Raw genomic sequence first — 15,276 nt, forward strand, 5'->3', positions numbered from 1 at the left:
TCCCCCTCCATGTAAAGGCCTCTTCCTCGGCCGCCTGCCCCCCGTTTCCAGGCTTTTTCCTCTGTCTGCCCCCCCCCTGTGTTCAAGCATCATCCTCCCCCCCATCTGTTTCCAGGCATGTTCCCCTGTCAGCATCCCCCCCCCATGTCCAGACTTCTTCCTTGGCTTCCCCCCATCCAGGCTTGTACCTCTGTCTGCCCCCCATGTCCATGTATGTTCCTCTGTCACCAGCCCCCCCACCGTGTCCAGGCTTCTTCCTCTGTCTGCCCCCCTGCGTGTCCAGGTTTATTCATCGGTTAGCAGCCCCCCCGTGTATATGCCTCTTTCTTGGCCCCCCCATGTCCATACCTTTTCCTCTGTCTGCCCCCCCTCTGTGTTGAAGTTTCTGCCTCTTCTGCCCCCCATCCATGCATGTTTCTCTGTCACCAGTCCCCTCCCCCCCCTTCCAGGCTTCTTCCTCTGTCAGCAGACCTCCCCCCATGTTCAGGCCTCTTCCAGCCCCCTTGTGTCCAGACTTCTTCCTTTGCCCTCCCCCTACTGTGTCCAGGTCTGTTTCTCTGTCAGCAGACCCCCATCCATGTCCAGGATTCCTACTTTGTGTGCCCCCTCAGTGTCCAGACTTGTTCTTCTGTCAGCAGACTCCCATTGTGTCCAAGAGGCTTGTTCCTCTATCAGCAGTGCCTCCCCAGGCTTGTTCTTCTTTCTGCCCCTCCATGTCTCTGGTCTCTGTGTCCAGGCTTTTTCCTCTGTCTGCCCCCCTCATACAAAGGCTTGTTCCTCTGTCAGCAGCTCCCCCCCGTACCCAGGCTGCTTCTTCTGCCTGCCTTGCTCCGTATCTAGGATTGTTCCTCTGTCTGCAGCCCCTCCCATGTCCAGGCTTGTTTCTCTTTCAGCACCCCCCCCCATCCAGGCTTCTTCCTCTGTCTGAATTCCCCTCCACCCCGTGTCCTGGAGGCTCTCTCAGCAGTGTCCAGAGTTCTTCCTCTGTTTCCCCCCCATGTCCCCCCACTTTGTGTCCAGGCGTATCCCAATGTGTGCTGCCAACCCTCTTGTCTTCAGGCTTGTTCCTCTGTCAGCAGCCCCCCCCCCCCCACCATCCAGGCATCTTCTCTGTCTGCCCCCCCCATGTCCAGGCTTCTCTCTCTGTGTGCCCTCCCTGTGTCTAGGAGTTTTCCTCTGTCTGCCCCCCCCCCCCCCGTGTGCAGGTTTCTTCCTCTGTCTGCCCCTCCTTTGTCCAGGCTTGTTCCTCAGTCAGCAGCCCCCACATGTCCAGGCTTCTTCCTCAGTGTGCCCCCCAGTATCCAGGCTTGTTCCTCTGTCAGCAGCCCCCATGTCCAGGTTCCTTCCTTGGTTTTTCTCCCCCTGTCCAGGCTTGTTCCTCTGCTCACTATACCCCCCCCGCTCCTCGGTCTTCCCCTTCGGTGTTCTTCCTCTGTCAGCAGCCCCCCCGTGTCCAGGCTCTAATCTATGTTTGCCACCCTATATCCAGGCTTGTTCCTCCGTCAGCAGTCCCCCCTCCCATGTCCAGGCTTTTTCCTCTGTCTGCCCCCATCTATCTTCAGGCTTGTTCCTCTGTCAGCAGCCCCCCCCCCCATGTTCATGCTTCTTCCTCTGTCTGCCTCCCCACCCTCAACCCGTGTCCAGGTTTTTTCCTCTGTCAGCAGCCCCCCCATGTCCAGGCACCTTCCTCGATTTGGCCCCCCAGTCAAGGCTTTAACCTCAGTTTGCCACCCCATGTCCAGGCTTGTTCTTTCGTCAGCAGCCCCCCCCCCCTCATGTCCAGGCTTCTTCCTCTGCCTGCCCCCATCAGTCTTAAGGCTTGTTCCTCTGTCAGCAGCCCCCCTCCGTTCATGATTCTTACTCTGTCTGCCTCTCCACCCTCACTCCATGTCCAGGTTTGTTCCTCTATCAGCAGCCCCCCCATGTCCAGGCACTTTCCTTGATTTAATATTGTATAGGGAAAAAGTGAGCGCTAGGTAAAAGCTGCTGTACACCGAAAGGTACCAATAAACCTTCAACAACTGATAGAACACAAAAGGTGCAGCGCTAAAAGCAAATAATGCCAAAATATACTAGAAGGTAAATATGAACATAAAACTATTGAATAAATGGTATCAAATAAATAAGACAACAATAATAAAATTGCATATATAGGTGACTGGTTAGTGTCAGAAAAAAGTGCCAAAGTCTATATAATAAATAGTGATCCTTCGTGTGTTTTCCGGTGATCAAATATTCGAATTATACACTCACCAGATGCATAATTCCAATATGCATTTAGAAGACTATTCACGTCTCAAATGGAATCCTCATATGGACTTGTCTAACATCTCTGGGCTTCCCTCTGGGCACCTCTGTCCATCTGGGGTTTCCTTTGGATCATCCGATAGGGTAAAGCACCTCTCAGCTACCTTCCCTGGTGGCTCTGTGGGTGTTGGACTCAGCGCGAGTCCCAAGAAAGGATGCCAGAATGGTGTAATACCGTTTAAAGGATAATTTATTGATCCAAAAAATTAGACATAGTAAAACAAAAACAACTGACCATGAGAAGTGTTTAAAGATGGCCGCCGGCCCATATGGGACTTGGCGGCATGACGTCTGGACTTCGCAGCTCTTACACTGACGCGTTTCTTGCTAAATGCACATAGTCATAGGGAGTGTGCATGCTAGTCAGATGTCTTGGGAGTTCTGATTTATAGCCTGTGTGTGGCGTGCAGATTAGCGCATCCGCCATCTTCCCGGCTATTCTGTGCATGCGCGATGTATTTAACACCGCGATGTCTGCAATATTCACGCGTTCGCATAAGCACCGTGCCATTTTGTTGTAGTCCCGGCCAGCTAGTAATAAAATGTATAGCCTGTGTATGGCGTGCGGATTAACGCATCAGTCATTTTCCTGGCTACTCTGCGCACGTGCGATGTTTTCAACACCACAATGTCTGCAACATTTGCACGTGCGTGCCAGCATGGCGCCATATTATTGTAGTTCTGGCCAGCTGGTAACATGATGGAATATATTGGCGGGGATATAAGCAAGCAATATTGAAAATTATATATACACAGGATCATCATCAACAATATATCATAGTCCATTAGATTATCATGTAAAACGAAAAACAAAATATCTTAAATGGTCCTTGAAGATATATACTTCATAAACCCCTCGGATATAAGTGCCTGCGCATGTGCAGTAGCATATATTACATTTAACATTCTATAATTACATAGAACTATTGACTTAATTAAGAAGAGGGCGGAGTATAAAAACAGAAATGATGATCGTGTGTTTAACACAAGTGCAGATCTTATCTCTAATGGGTTAAAATTATTTCATAGAGTGATGATAATACAGTCATGGTCGATAAAAAAACATGAATATAAAAAATATATATAAATATAAAAATATATATTTATATATCTTATATAAAATCTGGAATGGTAAAGAACAGGCACTAATAAACTTTTTTGGCACTTTAAATTATAATACACATAATATCAAGCTCATTTATGAAAACAGTACTTTGAGTGTACATTTCCTCGACCTGACGGAATCTTTTTTTAAAAGAAACAGACAGAAATAGTTACATCCCCCTCAATAGTTGCCATCATCCCACATGGTTACGTAACATCCCTAAAAGCCAACTCCTCAGGATCAGAAGAAATTGTACCAACACGGATACTTTCCTCTTTCAAGCTGATATTTGAAAAAATCGTTTTTTAGAAAAATGCTAAAGTGAAAACACACTGAAGGACACTATCAATGAGGTAGCAATGACTGATAGGGATACTATCCTAAACAAAGAGAACATACAAAGGCTGTCAAAAATGTGTCCATTAGTTTTTCTATACAGCACAAAGCAATCTCTAAGATCATTAAAGATAACTGGAAAACATTGAAAGCTGATCCCACATTAACTAACTACTTACCAGATAGGCCAGAAATAACTTTCAGGAAAGCCTTATTACGGAATCGGATAGCCCTTCCTACCAACAACACGTTTTTTGTAGAATTAAAAGGATTCTATCCTTGCAATAAATGTATAGTTTGCCTGTGTAACGGAACTAGAAAAAATAAAATTGAAACATTCAATTCAACATCAACAGGCAGAAGCTACAAAATTGATAGTTTTATTACGTGCAATAGCAAGTTCATAGTTTACTTACTACAATGTCCCTGTAATAAGCAATACATAGGTCGAACTACGAGAAAATTAAAAGATCATTTAAGAGAACACGTCAGCAACATTAAGAAAGGCTACAGGGAACATTCCCTATCAAAACATTATCGCTTATGCCACAACAGAGACCCCTCATCACTAAAGTTTGTTGGAATTGAGGTTACCAAAACACACTGAAGGGGCATCAATAAAAAGAGGACAGTTTCACAACAGGAATCCAAATGGATTTTCGAACTTGACACTTTATATCCTAAAGGACTCAATATAGAGTTCGACATTAACAGCTTTATTGACAATAGCTAACATTTTTGACTGTACGTATATTGATCCCATTATTTTGGAGCTACATTTTTGGCAATCGATATTTTTTGATGCAAATTTTTTATTCTGAACCATTCTATTCCATATTGCCTATTTTTTACTTTACCTGTTATAATATTTTTATTTATGGTATACCACAAACCTATTTGTCCATAATTTTTTTATCATATACTATACAATTGATTGAATTTTATTCTTATATTCATAGCTATTCTATTCTATATGCATCATCTCAATACTATTTGTTTTTTTATATGGAATACTTTCTTTTTTAATGAATTTTAGTTATACATGCTGTTTTACCTATATATGATGCTTTTTTATTCATATCTATTCTATTCTATATATACAATTTTTATAAGATAAATTTAATCCACATACGGACAATTGTTTTATCGACCCGTTTCTCTTGATTCTATATATCATCATGTTCCTTGGTCATCACAATTTTATTAACTCAATGTAATTTTATATTTATATGTATTCTTATTTTTTATGGTATTTATTTTATTTGATTGTTTATGTATCTTCCATTATTGCTTATTTTTAAATATTATGTGCAGATATTTTTTTATATCTTTTTATATTTATATATATTTTTTTTATATTCATGTTTTTTTTATCGACCATGAGTTAATTTTGACCCATTAGAGATAAGATCTGCACTTGTTTTATACACACGATCATCATTTCTGTTTTTATACTCTGCCCTCTTCTTAATCACTTGAGCTCCTGAGGATTTACCCCCCTTAATGACCAGGCCTTTTTTTTGCTGTTTGGCGCTGCACTAATTCAAATGATAATTGTGCGGTCATGCAATGCTGTACCCAAACGAAATTTACGTCCTTTTTTTCACACAAATAGAGCTTTCTTTTGGTGGTATTTTATCACCTGTACGCTTTTTTTTTTTGTGCTATAAACAAAAAAAACACAAACATTTTGAAAAAAAAACGATATTTTCCACTTTCCGCTATAAAAAATATATTGTAAACTCAAAGTTAGTCATAAATTTAAGCCAAAATGTATTCTGCTACATGTTTTTGGTAAAAAAAATCCTGTGCATTAGCGTTATATGGGAGGGGCGCTAACACTATCGGAAATCACCAGTGACACTAATACAGTGATCAGTAAAAATCTGTTCACTGTAATCAATGACACTGGTGACAGGGCAGTGAAGGGGTTAACTGGGGTGGGTTGGGGGGTGATCAAGGGGTTAGACGGGATTACTAGTGTATTAGCGGGAAATCTGGCGCTATCTGGGAGGGGCGCTAACACTATCAGAAGTCGCCAGTGACACTGATACAGTGATCAGTAAAAATCGGTTCACTGATCAGTGACACTGGTGACAGGGCAGTGAAGGGGTTAACTGGGGGGGGGATTAAGGGGTTAAACGGGATTACTGGTGTACTGGCGGGCAAACTGGCGCTATCTGGGAGGGGCGCTAACACTATCGGAAGTCGCCAGCGACACTGATACAGCGATCAGTAAAAATCGATTCACTGATCAGTGACACTGGTGACAGGACAGTGAAGGGGTTAACTGGGGGGGGGGCGATCAGGGGATAAATGTGTCCTAGGTGTGTTCTAACTATAAATGTGTAGTGTTTTACTCACGTTTACTGTGTCTTCTTCTCTGTCTGGAACGGAATGTTCCAGAAAGGCAGAGAAGAATGACATCATATCCTGTCCTGTGTAAATGTCAACACAGGACAGGACAGGGACCGATCATCTGATTTCAGCCAGACATCACTGGCTGAAATCTAATGATTGATCCCTCCGGGATCGAATGGTGTCATCCGCGGGTCGGCGGGAGCGCGCGCACGCCCCCCTGCCGGCGAAAACGTCGGGAGCGCGGAACCCGTTTTAAAACGTGGTTTTGCGCCCCAGTGCCGCCCTGCACACGTATATATACAGTGGCAGGGCGGCAAGCGGTTAAGCCAATAGTTCTATGTAATTATATAATGTTAAATGTAATATATGCTACTGCACATGCGCAGGCACTTACAGTATATCCGAGGGGTTTATGAAGTACATATCTTCAAGGATCATTTAAGCTATTTTGTTTTTCGTATTACATGATAATCTAATGGACTATGATATATTGTTGATGATGATCCTGTGTATATATAATTTTCAATATTGCTTGCTTATATCCCTGCCAATATATTCCATCATGTTACCAACTGGCCGGAACTACAATAATATGGCGCCGTGCTGGCACGCACGTGCGAATGTTGCAGACATTGTGGTGTTGAAAACAACGCACGTGCGCAGAGTAACCAGGAAAATGATTGATGCGTTAATCCGCACGCCATACACAGGCTATACATTATATTACTAGCTGGCCAGGACTACAACAAAATGGTGCCGTGCTTATGCGCACTCGTGAATATTGCAGACATCATGGTGTTGAATACATCGTGCATGCGCAGAATAGCCGGGAAGATGGCGGATGCGCTAATCTACACGCCACACACAGGCTATAAATCAGAACTCCCAAGACGTCTGACTAGCATGCACACTCCCTATGACTATGTGCATTTAGCAAGTAACGTGTCAGGGTAAGAGCTGCGAAGTCCAGACATCACGCCGCCGAGTCCCATATGGGCCGGCGGCCATCTTTAAACACTTCTCATGGTCAGTTGTTTTTGTTTTACTATGTCTAATTTTTTGGATCAATAAATTATCCTTTAAACGGTATTACGCCATTCTGGCATTCTTTCTTGGGACTCGCGCTGAGTCCAACACCCACAGAGCCACCAGGGAAGGTAACTGAGAGGTGCTTTACCCTATCGGATGATCCAAAGGGAACCCCAGATGGACAGATGTGCCCAGAGGAAAGCTCAGAGATGTTAGACAAGTCCATAAGAGGATTCCATTTGAGACCTTGAGATGTGAAAAGTCTTCTAAATGCATATTGGAATTATGTATCTGGTGAGTGTATAATTCGAATATTTGATCACCGGAAGACACACAAAGTATCACTATTTATTATATAGACTTTGGCACTTTTTTCTGACACTAACCAGTCGCCTATATATGCAATTTTATTACTGTTGTCTTATTTATTTGATACCATTTATTCAATAGTTTTATGTTCATATTTACTTTCCTTGATTTGCCCCCCCAGTCACGACTTGTTGCTCTGTCAACAGCCCCTCCCCCCGTGTCCAGGCATCTTCCACTGTGTGACCCACTTATGTCCAGGCTTGTTCCTTTGTGAGCAGTCCCCCCATGTCTAGGCGCCTTCCTTGGTTTGCCTCCCCCCAACCAGGCTTGATTCTCTGTTTGCCCCCCCATCTAGGCCTGTTCCTCTGTCTGCTCCTGCAGTGTCAAGGCATGTTCCCCTGTCTGCCCCACCTGTGTCCAGAGTTGTTATGCTTTCTGTCCCCCTCATGTCCAGACTTTTTCTTCTCTCTGCCCCTGCCTTGTGTCCAGGCTTGTTCCTCTATCAGCAGTGCCTCCCCAGGCTTGTTCCTCTTTCTGCCCCTCCATGTCTCTGTGTCCAGGCTTTTTCTTCTGTCTGCCCCCCCTCATACAAAGACTTCTGCCCCCCCCCCCCCCCATGTCCAGGCTTGTTCCTCTTTCAGCAACCCCCCATCCAGGCTTCTTCCGCTGTCTGAATTCCCCTCCATCCCGTGTCCTGGCTCTCTCAGCAGTGTCCAGAGTTGTTCCTCTGTCTGCCCCTCCCTCCCCCCATGTCCAGGCTTGTTCTTCCCTCTGCCCCTGCCTTGTGTCCAGGCTTGTTCTGCTTGTGCCCCCTCCCATGCCAAGGCTTTTATCTCTGTCAGCACCACCCCATGTCTAGGATCCTTCCTTGGTTTGCTTCCCCTTGACCAGGCTTTTTCTCTGTCTGCCCCCCCCCCATCCAAGCCTGTTCTTCTTTCTGCAAATGCAGTGTCCAGGCATGCTCCTCTGTCTGCCCCACCTGTGTCCAGAGTTGTTCCTCTGTTTACCCCAACCTTGTCCAGGCTTTGTCTTCTCTCTGACCCTGCATTGTGTCCAGGCTTGTTCCTCAGTTTGCTCCCCTCAACCACCACCCAGGCTTGTTCCTCTTTCTACCCCTCTGTGTCTCTGTGTCCAGGCTTTTTCTTTGTCTGCCCCATCCATATCCATGCTTGTTCCTCCATCAGCATCCCCCACTCCCGTGTCTAGGATTCTTCCTCTTTCTGCCCCCCTCCATCTCCTTCTTCCTCTGTCTGCAGCCCCCCCACGTCCATGCTTCTTGCTCTGTCTGCCACCCATGTCCAGGCTTGTTGTTCTGTCAGCAGCCCCCCCCCTCCCCCCATGTCCAGACTCCTTCCTCGATTTGCCCCCCATCAAGGCTTCTTCCCCTGTCTGCCCCTTCGTGTCCAGGCTTCTTCCCCTGTCTGCCTTCCCCATGTCCAGGATTCTTCTGCTGTGTGCCCCCCCAATGTCAAGGCTTGTTCCTCTGTCTTTACCACCCGTATGTCTAGAATCCTTCCTTGGTTTGCCTCCCCATGACCAGGTTTTTTCCTCTGACTGCCCCCCCCCCAATCCAGGACTGTTCTTCTTTCTGCCCATGCAGTTTCCAGGCATGCTCCTCTGTCTGCCCTACCTGTGTCCAGAGTTGTTCCTCTGTTTACCCCCCCCATTTCCAGGCTTTTTTTCTCTCTGCCCTTGCCTTGTGTCCGGGCTTGTTCGTCTGTCAGCAGCCCCCCTCTCCCAGGTAAGCTTGTTTCTCTTTCTGCCCCTCCCTGTCTCTGTGTCCAGGCTTCTTCCTCTGCCTGCCCTCCCATGTACATCTTTCTGCCCCCCCACCATGGCCAGGCTTGTTTCTCTGCCCCACAACAATAAAGCAAAAACAGGCCACCAAAAATGACACAAATTACCGGTGTCATTAGCATATCTCCGACTCACTTGTATAAGTGTGGATACAAAAACCCAAAAACTACATACTAAACAATATGGTAGTGTGACAAGAACACCCCTACCTAAAAAAGCAGGTTACTAGATGATCCACGCGGAGTAATATGAATTCAAAAGAATTTTTAACAATACTTTATTTGATCACATAGATCATAGGGAGGTTAAACATAAGCACGGTGTACATATGAAAAAAATAAAATCATGTTAAAAAACACTTAGCGTCTTCAATTTAGGGTCATCTTAGCAAATAGAGCACCATATAAGGCAGAGTTGTGTAATGATGCGATAGTTATCCTGGATTTCCGTGGGTTTCCCACTTAAATTCGAGTAAACCATGTGTTCAACAGGTGTGTTCCCCATATATGTCAGGGACCTCCTGGAATGTAAGAGCTGGAACACAAAAATATATAATGTATGTACAGGAATATGAAAGCCAATTCACATCCAAAAATCACCAGGCCTCCCTCCACATTTGTCAATGGATACTACTATTACCTTCTCAATAATGAGACTATCATGCCCGCTTCTCAAATGTAGGGACTTCCTGGATAGCCACCCCAAGTAAAACAAGGTCCACAGTACCAAATGATTCTGAGGATATATATAGAGAAAAATGGTAAATTATATAGATCATAGGCATCAAGTGACCCCGAAAACAAAACACACACAAGATGTGGATATATTACCATCAATGAAGATCAAGAGGACTCCTGTCAACTTGAATTAGGATCAGGTGCTTGATGCTTTTTCAAAGATGCATATGGGGGTGAGAAGCCTCAGGACTAGGATTGGCGAACATCTGAGAGATATTAGAAATGAAAATAGGAATGCAAGAAAGGGAGAAAAAGAGAACCCACTGGCACAACACTTTAAAGAAGTACACGGAGGCAAAACAGATGGTCTAAAAGTGAAAGGGATCTTCCTGCTGAATATCTCGGCTCGTCGGGGTGACTTTGACAAAGTCCTCCTACAAAAAGAAAAATTTTGGATTTATACCCTGGGGGCACTTGTCCCATTTGGACTAAATACAGAACTCAACTTTGGGGTGTTTTTGAAATAAATGCCCCTGAACTCTTCATATACCCTGAGCTATAATCTATATTGTGATAACATATATATGAATTAAATATGGACCTCTGTGGACAAAATATGAATCTAACTATGCAATCTTCTCTATTCCTTTTGGGTGGTGAGCATGATAGTAATAGGACTGATATTTGAGATTCTGGTGGCTGGACCTGGTCTTGATGTTTCCCAGTGTGAACAAGAAATATGTTTATAATAATCTCCTCTTTATTATCCTCTTAGAGGATGATTTGATCTATAGCAATTAGGCTCCTCTTGCATATCCAGCAATCATTCTTTTAAAATTCAAGATATGTGTTTTAATTCACTTTGGATATTCTCAGTGTAGTGATATTCTTTCAACACAAGATGGCGAGGTGGAGACTACTTGGTATGCAATTAGTGCACCATATAAGGCGAAGGATTGAAGTCCCCTCCCAGTTCTGACGAAGTCTGCGGTGATTGGCGGACGAAACGCGTCAACGTATTGACGTCACTACGCTTGGCGTCTTCACTGGGTGCGGCGCCCACGAGGCGGGAAGGAACGGCGGTGTCACAGCTCCCTGCTAGGAAGGCCCAAGACCCTCTGAGAACTACCACTGGGCTACTATTACAGCGGTTCGCAAAACGGCAATCCCTCAGGGAAACATACCTTCCACCGGTGGCAAGTTATTTAAAGCTTACGGCTGTTGAGATTTATAGAGTCTATGTGGTGGCAATAGGGCATGTTTTATGGGCCTAATTTACCCTGTATACTCGGGGAATTTTTTGGAAACCCTCTTTGGAGGATAATCTACATGTGTATATATATATACATACGCTATCCTATTCAGGCATTCTTTGCTGTGACATAGCCACATCCTTATAAAACCGCAATAACCTTCTCAAATTGAGCAATTTTTGGAAACCCTGTATTGGGTATATTAAACTTAGGTATCTACGGCCTGCTATATGCTATATACACACTATATATGTGTTTGGAATCCACGCACTGTGACTACCTGGCTCCTTACCCCCATATGCATCTTTGAAAAAGCATCAAGGACCTGATCCTAATTCAAGTTGACAGGAGTCCTCTTGATCTTCATTGATGGTAATATATCCACATCTTGTGTGTGTTTTGTTTTCGGGGTCACTTGATGCCTATGATCTATATATTTACCATTTTTCTCTATATATATCCTCAGAATCATTTGGTACTGTGGACCTTGTTTTACTTGGGGTGGCTATCCAGGAAGTCCCTACATTTGAGAAGTGGGCATGATAGTCTCATTATTGAGAAGGTAATAGTAGTATCCATTGACAAATGTGGAGGGAGGCCTGGTGATTTTTGGATGTGAATTGGCTTTCATATTCCTGTACATACATTATGTATTTTTGTGTTCCAGCTCTTACATTCCAGGAGGTCCCTGACATATATGGGGAACACACCTGTTGAACACATGGTTTACTCGAATTTAAGTGGGAAACCCACGGAAATCCAGGATAACTATCGCATCATTACACAACTCTGCCTTATATGGTGCACTATTTGCTAAGATGACCCTAAATTGAAGACGCTAAGTGTTTTTTAACATGATTTTATTTTTTTCATATGTACACCGTGCTTATGTTTAACCTCCCTATGATCTATGTGATCAAATAAAGTATTGTTAAAAATTCTTTTGAATTCATATTACTCCGCGTGGATCATCTAGTAACCTGCTTTTTTAGGTAGGGGTGTTCTTGTCACACTACCATATTGTTTAGTTGTTTCTCTGCCCCCCCTCCCTCTTCCTGCCTCCCTCCACCTCCTTCCTCTGTCTGCAATCCCCCCACGTCCACGCTTCTTCCTCTGTCTGCTCGCCCACGTCCACGCTTCTTCCTCTGTCTGCTCCCCCACGTCCACGCTTCTTCCTCTGTCTACCCCCCATGTCCAGGCTTGTTCCTCTTTCAGCAGCCCCCCCCCCCCCCCCAGTGTCCAGGCTCCTTCTTCGATTTCCCCCCATCCAGGCTTGTTCCTCTGTCTGCCCCTCCGTGTCCAGGCATCTTCCCCTGTCTGCCTTCCCCGTGTCCAGGCTTCTTCTTCTGTGTGCCCCCCCAATGTCAAGACTTTTTCCTCTGTCAGCGCCACCTCCATGTCTAAGATCCTTCTTTGGTTTGCCTCCCCCTGACCAGGCTTTTTCCTCTGACTGCCCCCCCCCCCTACCCATCCAGGCCTGTTCTTCTTTCTACCCATGCAGTGTCCAGGCATGCTCCTCTGTCTGCCCCACCCATGTCCAGAGTTGTTCCTCTGTTTACCCCCCCCCCCATTTCCAGGCTTTTTCTTCTCTTTGCCCCTGCCTTGTGCCCAGGCTTGTCCCTCTGTCAGCAGCCCCCCTCCCCCACGTAAGCTTGTTTCTCTTTCTGCCTCTCCATGTCTCTGTTCAGGCTTCTTCCTTTGCCTGCCCTCCCTGTGTCCAGGCATGTTCCTCTTTCTGCCCCTCCCATCATGGCCAGGCTTTTTTCTCTGTCCCCCCCCCCCTATTGTGTGCAGGCTTTTTCCTCTCTCAGCCCCCCCCCCCTCTTTTGTCCATGTTTGTTCCTCTGTCAGCAACTCCCTGCCATGTCCAGGCTTCTTCCCCTTCCCCCCCATGTCAAGACTAGCTCCTTTGTCAGCAGCCCCCCCTTTTGGTGTCCAGGCTTCTTCCTCTGTTTGCATCCCCCATGTCCAGGTTCCTTTCTTGGTTTCTCTCCCCCTGACCAGGCTTTTTCCTCTGTCTGCCCCCTATTCAGGCCTGTTCTTCTTTCTGCCAATGCAGTGTCCACCATGTTCCTCTGTCTGATCCACCTGTGTCCAGAGTTGTTCCTCTGTTTACCCCCCCCAGTGTCCAGGCTTATTCTTCTCTTCGCCCCTGCATTGTGTCCAAGCTTATTCCTCTGTCAGCGGGCTCCCCCCCCATGTCCAGGCTCCTTGCTTCATTTGCCCCCTGCCCTGTGTTCATCTTTCTACCCCTCCGTGTCTCTGTGTCCAGGGTTTTTCCTTTGCCTGCTCCCCATGTCCATGCTTGTTCCTCTGTCAGCAGCCCCCCCCGTCCCAGTGTCCAGGCTTCTTCCTGCCTCCCTCCATCTCCAGGCTTCTTCCTCTGTCTGCAGCCCCCCCATCCACGCTTCTTCCTCTGTCTGCCTCCCCATGTCCAGGCTTGTTCCTCGATTTGCCCCCCCCCATCCAGGTTTGTTCCTCTATCTGCCCCTCTGTGTCCAGGATTTTTCCTCTGTCTACTCCCCATGTCCAGGATTGTTTCTCCATCAACAGCCTGCCGCCCTGTGCCCAGTCTCCTTCCCTTGTCTGCCGTTCCCCTGTCCAGGTGTCTTCGGCTGTGTACCCCCCTCCCCCCCCCCATCCAGGCATTTTCCTCTGTCTGCCTCTCAGTGTCTAGGCTTCTTCCGCTGTGTGACCCACCAATGTCTAGGCTTGTTCCTCCGCCAGCAGCCCCCCCCTCATGTCAAGGATTCTTCCTTTGTCTGCCCCTTCTGTGTCAAGGCTTGTTCCTTTGTCAGCAGCCCCTCCCCCCCACATCCATGCTTCTGCCTCTGTCTGCCCCCCACCCATTTCCAGGCTTGTTCCTCTTTCAGCAGCCCCCCCACCATGTCCAGGTTCCTTTCTCTATTTGCCACCCATCCTATCTTGTTCCTCTGTCTGCCCCATATCCAGGCATTTTCCTCTGTCTGCCCCCCAAGTCCAGGCTTGTTTCTCCATCAGCAGCTTATCCCCCTGTGTCCAGACTTCTTCCCCTGTTCACCTTTCCCGTGTCCAGGCTTCTACTGTGTACTCCCCCCCCACCCTGTGACCAGTCTTGTTCCTCTGTCAGCAGCCCCCCATATTTAGGCTCCTTTCTTGGTTTGCCCCTCTGACCAGGCTTGTTCCTCTTTCTGCCCTCCCCCCCCATTCAGGCATCTTCCACTGTGTGACCCACCCATATCATAGCTCCTCCGTCAGCAGCCTCCCCCATGTCAAGGATTCTTCCTTTATCTGCCCCTCCTGTGTCAAGGCTTGTTCCTTTGTCAGCAGCCCCTCCCCCTGTGTTCAGGCATCTTCCTTTGTCTGCCCCCCCATGTCCAGGCTCCTGCTTTGCGCCCCCCACCCAACCCAACTTTTTCCTCTGTCTGTGCCCCCCCTCCATCCAGGCCTGTTCTCCTGTCTGCCCCTGCAGTGTCCAGGCATGTTCCCCTGTCTGCCTCACTTGTGTCCAGAGTTGTTCCTCTGTCCATCTCCCCCCATGTCCAGACTTTTTCTTCTCTCTCCCTGTCTTGTGTCCTGGTTTGTTCCTCTGTCAGTAGCTTCCCCCCCAACCAAACTTGTTTCTTTTTCTGCACCTCCATGTCCAGCCTTGTTCCTCTGTCTGCAGTCCCCCCGTGTCCAGGCTTCTTCCTCTGCCTTCCCCCCTCTGTCTCCAGGATTGTTCCTTTTTCTGCAGCCCCCCATGTCCAGAATTTTTCCTCTGTGTCCCCCCCCCCCCATGTCCAGGCTTGTTCTTCTGTCAGCATCCCCCCCTCCATGTCCAAGCTTCTTCCTCTGTCTGAATTCCCCCGCCCCGTGTCCAGGCTCTCTCAACAGTGTCCAGAGTCATTCCTCCGTCTGCCCCCCCATGTCCAGGCTTGTTCTTCTCTCTGCCCCTGCCTTGTGTCCAGGCATTTTCCTCTGTCTTCCCCCCATGTCTTTGCTTGTTTCTCCATCAGCAGCCTACCCCCCATGTCCAGGCTTCTTCTGCTGTGTGCTTCCTCCCGTGTCCAGGCTTGTTCCTCTGTCAGCAGACCCCCCCCCCCCATATCTAGGCTCCTTCCTCCTTGGTTTGCCCCTCCCC

At 46.9% G+C, this 15,276-nt stretch overlaps 1 protein-coding gene and 1 long non-coding RNA gene across 3 annotated transcripts in view; one reads left to right on the forward strand and one right to left on the reverse strand.

The window, feature by feature from the left end:
• The window catches only part of LOC149429848 (alpha-tectorin-like), a 310,441-nt gene that overhangs the window by 167,611 nt on the left and 127,554 nt on the right, over positions 1 to 15,276 (forward strand). The gene's annotated exons all lie outside the window — the stretch shown is intronic.
• Positions 9,505 to 10,010, reverse strand: LOC149429849 (uncharacterized). The gene is made up of 2 exons (XR_016310091.1): positions 9,884 to 10,010; positions 9,505 to 9,778 (listed from the first exon to the last, which is right to left on the reverse strand). It is a non-coding gene; the product is annotated as an uncharacterized LOC149429849 (long non-coding RNA).

The sequence above is a fragment of the Staurois parvus genome, unplaced genomic scaffold (genome assembly GCF_062004578.1).
Source record: "Staurois parvus isolate SC_StPar_1 unplaced genomic scaffold, SC_StPar_1.0 ptg002690l, whole genome shotgun sequence".
Classification (NCBI taxonomy): Eukaryota; Metazoa; Chordata; class Amphibia; order Anura; family Ranidae; genus Staurois; species Staurois parvus.